This window comes from Montipora capricornis, chromosome 14, assembly GCF_036669925.1.
Source record: "Montipora capricornis isolate CH-2021 chromosome 14, ASM3666992v2, whole genome shotgun sequence".
NCBI classification, from domain to species: domain Eukaryota; kingdom Metazoa; phylum Cnidaria; class Anthozoa; order Scleractinia; family Acroporidae; genus Montipora; species Montipora capricornis.
The window spans coordinates 21,794,480-21,799,479 of NC_090896.1; the positions used below are offsets into that span (position 1 = coordinate 21,794,480).

At 40.9% G+C, this 5,000-nt stretch overlaps 1 protein-coding gene and 1 pseudogene across 4 annotated transcripts in view; both read left to right on the top strand.

Moving 5' to 3' along the window:
- LOC138033314 (uncharacterized) overlaps positions 1–4,746 on the top strand; it is a 4,846-nt pseudogene extending 100 nt beyond the window's left edge.
- Positions 1–5,000, top strand: part of LOC138033865 (lysine-specific histone demethylase 2-like) — a 171,942-nt gene that overhangs the window by 48,007 nt on the left and 118,935 nt on the right. The window lies entirely within an intron of this gene.

Consider the following 5,000-nt stretch of genomic DNA (forward strand, 5'->3'; position numbering starts at 1 on the left):
GTTTCCTTTGATGTGGTGTCTCTATTCACCGCCATCCCTGTCGACAAAGCTTGCGATTATATCAGGAAGAAATTAGAGGATGATTTGTCTCTCCATTCCAGAACCAACCTAGACATCGAGGACATAATTTCCTTATTGAATTTTGTGCTGTCCAATAACTTCTTCGTTTACAATGACACCATTTACAAACAAATCCACGGTTGTGCTATGGGTAGCCCCGTCAGCCCTGTAGTAGCCAACCTATGCATGGAAGAAATCGAAAAAAACAGCAATCAACACGACTACTGTCTCGCCGAAATTTTGGAAGCGGTATGTAGACGACAGTTTCTGCATTATTAAGAGTGACGCTGTTGCCTCCTTTCACGATTCATTGAACTCAATCGATCAGCATATTTCTTTCACCATCGAACACGAGTCCAACGGCCAACTACCCTTTCTTGACACCCTCATTTCGCGCGATAACGGAAAACTTTTGGTCGACATATACCGCAAACCCACGCATACGGATAGATATCTCGACTTCCATTCACACCATGACAGGAAACATAAAATCAGCACCGCTGAGACACTCCTGCATCGAGCTTTGAATCTCCCCAACACACAAGTTGGAAAGACCCGTGAAACTGCTTGTGTTTGCGCCGCTTTACACTCCAACGGCTATCCCAAAAAAATCGCTGCTGATGTTATAAGAAAGAAAGCGAGGCCTCCACCACCTACACCTACTCCAGAAGAGTTGGTTGGTATGTTCTTTAAATGGGTTGAGCCAACAAACCGACGCAACTTTGCAGTCCTTCCCTACATCAAAGGCATCACGGAACCTCTCACAAGAATCCTCAAGGAACACGACATCCAAGTCACTAGCAGACCAGTGAAAACTTTACAGCAGCATTTCCCTATCCCTAAGTTTCGACCTGCCGAAGACGACCAGTGCAATGTCATCTATAAAATTCCATGCGCATCTTGCCCGTGGAGCTACATTGGCGAAACTAAAAGATCCTTTACTACTAGGAGAAAGGAACATATGAGGAACTTAAAGCATTGTACTAAAGGCTCAAATGTAGCAAAACACGCGTGGACTTTTAATCATGATATTGACTTTAACAATTCTAAAATCATTGACAAAGCGAACAACCGGAGTAGAAAGACATTGGAGTCATGGCACACGGCAAAAACTGTAGGGGCAGACAACAATTCGTGCCCGCTCCCAAGACAATATCACATTCTCTTAAAGAAACACTAATTTTCTTAGCATTTTAAACATTCTTTCTACTACATGCTTTTATCCTTTAATTTATGCGAATTTTTCGTTTTATTTAAATTTCTTTCGCTTTTAGGCTTCACACATTTTTATCCGTTGAAGGCAGCAGTTCAGTCTGTCGAAAGCTCATAGTTTTTTTCAAAACTTTTTACCAGAGAACGATTTTACTTTTTTCTTAACATGAATCCTGGTAACGGATCTTCAATATTTTTACGAACTTGAAAATGATCAACATGTCACCCTAGAAGCCAGTGTTTCTCGATTCACTTTTATTTTCTTCAGTCTTTCTGGGTTTAGTACTTTGCTAGTAACCACATGTCTTCTCAGGGGGCTATTTACCTAAGACTTCTACCATGGCACTACAATGATATACAATACTAAAACAATATCGTGTACTATTAGAGCTACATATTACGCAAAGACAACTTGAATCTCCTGGAAGACAAAACGCAGCTCAGTTGACAATATGGAATAAAGCGTTGTGTTACTGCACTACCACACGTACGCAATGTGTGCAAAGAGGAAAGAAATTTTTCTTTCTGATAAATGATGAATAAGCCGGTAACCAGGTTTTTAACCTCAGAAAAAAATGTTTCGTCGTATGAACGTGTGAGCCAAAGGGCCTCTGCTGGCACGACTTCTGGGTGACCCCTTAAATGGTCTTAAGGACCCCCGACTTGAAAAACTTGACTGGAACGTTCAATTCCACCCAACTCAGTCCCTTATATTTTTTAGTAACACGTACCACAGGCAACCCAGTGTACGCTCATGGACCGTCTAGTCTGATTTGATCTTATTTCTCAGCTTTCTTTCTCCTTCAGTTATTCAGTTGGAGATCTTACACTCTCCGATTTCGTATATAAATTGGTTTCAATCCTTGTTGACTCCATAGAAGCTCAGGCTTACGTCCTTCGAAATGAATGCCACGTCAACGGCTCACTCAACCGAAGTCTACGAGAAATTACACATAAACTAAAAGCAAAGGAGAATTGGTCTAGATAAAAGCAGTGAAGAAACTAATTTTAAGAAAAACACGACACTCCTGAGTTTTACAGACATGTTTCGGCAGTTGCCTCTGCCATCTTCAGTGTGAAATCAACAATAAATTACAGTGAAATATAAATACTAGAGAAATTACAATAATAATAATGACAGTAATTAAGACTACGACAATAGTAATTCAAGGAGAATTAACTTTCTTTGCGTTGAAACAGTTCTCTCACAATCATAAGACTTCTCAGCCACTTCGACTAACTAATACTAAATATTAAATTTTCAACCTCGGTTAATGCATTTCTCGAGCCATGATTGATTCACTCAATCTCGGTTATCAGCTCATATTCCTTAGTTTGATCTTCTATGGCAATTGATTGCGCTAAGCGTTGCTAAGCTAAAATATGTTTCGCTGGAAAGCGAACTTTCTCTCTGAATAAAGCAAAAAAAAACTTTTTTGTGGAAAGTTTGGATCAATTCCGACGTTTAGAAGTAGGCGAAAAGGTAAGTAACGTTTTTGTGATCCTGCGTCTGTCTGGCCACCAGGTATTACACAACATTCCATCTTCATCAAGTTTTTTCGATTTCGCTCGGATTTTCTCGCTTTTTTCGCTGGTATTTCGTACTTTCAAACTTTTGGAGTTTAAGGAATACGCGCTTGTCGGATAAAGCCAACTCGGCGCTACGCGGCTCGTTGGATATTTAACGGTCTAACGTGCGCTCAAGGAATAATTGTTAATTGGTCTTCAAAGCGACAAAAACCTCGCACATTACCGTGTCATAAATTTTCAAGGAAATGACGAGCTGTAAACTAGATTCAGAGTTGATAACGGGTATCCTACTTTAAGTGATCGCTTTTTCAGATTTGTTTATTTTGGGGATGGGCAATCTGCTTGGCTGCGACCCATGCGGGTCATACGTACGAAACTCGTTACACCACCTCTGTTGCGCTTGATTTTACAAATTAAGTTTAAATTAAGCCTAATTATTATATTGCAAGCAATTCTCAGGCTAAATGGAGCACTCTGATTGACTGGTTTTCGGACAGGATTTTACAGCACGGATCATTACCATGGAAACGGTCCGTTTTCTTTTTTTATCTCTCTGCCGGGTAATTCAAGTTGAGCGAAACACAAAAAGTTTCAAAAAGCTGAATTTAATTTTTTTCATCACAACAGTACAATTATAGCAAGTGGAATTTCGTTTTACATGGAAAAGGTTACCAGGACGGCCCTCGCGCTCGATTAGCCTATCTATTCGTAACCGTATCATAAATCTCTCATAACCTCTTCCGGTAAGAGGTTATGAAAGATTTATAATGTGGACAGGTATCGATTAGTTTTAGCTCGTGACTCGACGCGCACTGTGACCTAACTCGTTACTTTAACATTCACGGTGTTTTTTGTTTCACATTTCCGGTAAATGTAACGAAAACGGACGCATAATGCTTGAGTTGGGTACGATACTTGGCGAAAACGGCGCTCTTACTCTTACCCACAGTCCAAGAACACGATATCTCCCAAGAGAAATGTACGAATTGTACGTTCTGAGTCCTGATTAAGAATAGGCCTTGATATCGAAATGCTTAACCCGCTTGTCGTAGTACGGTAATCCGATTCCTCTAACTACCCTGATATTTTGCTCAGTATAAAGTTATTTTTCACAGTTCCAATATATGAATTTCACATACATTGCGCCAGAAATGGTGCATTAAAGGATAAAACAAGGATCGGGAAAACAAAATGTTTTTTTTTTTTAACCACGCCTCATTGACAGATATGCCGCGTGTAATTAAGTGATTATTTTTCTTATTGAATCATCAGGCTTACTGTCACATGGGCAATGATGGTAATGGGTGGACTCTTATCGCCCGATTCTCCAACGACGACGGTATAACCTGGATGCGAGACGATGGAAAGTGGTGGTATGATCAAGTACTTGCTGTTGGAGAAACAACAGATCCGTCAGATAATGACGACATGATCTCACCAGCCTTTTGGTTGATCAACGGTAGTGAGTTCATGATCACGCGCAGTGACGATTCCAGTCACACGCCATTGTTGCAGACAACAGGCAACTGTTTAGGTGGACAAACTTTCCGATCCAAAATGATAAGTTATGGTAATTTTAGAAATGGAAAGGTTTGGTCCAGTGGTCGATGCCTGGGAAGCTGCACGGTTCAATATGGTGGTCAGTACAGCTCAACAGACGGGTTTCAACAAGCTCAGTGCAGTGGAAGCATTCAAACCAGCAATAAAATAGGGTTCTGGTGTGACTGGGGTAATGGGGATGGAGCAGTGATGATGATTGGTGGAGGGGGAAGCGAGTGTGCACGTGCTGATCACGGGATTGGTATAACAGAGGCTGATGCTGCTTCATTTATTCATCAAGGCCAAAGTGAACCTGAATATGACTTTGGATCCATGACTAATATAGGCAGCAGTTCAGACCATTCTGCATCCCGATCCTATTCATTAAACTTGTGGATCCGCTGATTTATATCAAGCATCAGAATCCATTCTGTTTAAACCAAATTTACACCAAGGTGCCTTCCTCGATTCTGATTTTAGATACAAATCGATCTGACAAAAGCGTTCAATCTGTCCGTTATTTGCATCTTCTCAAAAACACACTTTGTTTTGTTTGGTTTTTTTTCCTCGGAGTTGTATAATTTGTGGTCCTTGCTCATGCTGCAACCATCCCCCCCCCCCCCCCCCCTACTTGCATTTTGATCGCTTTCCGGTCAGAA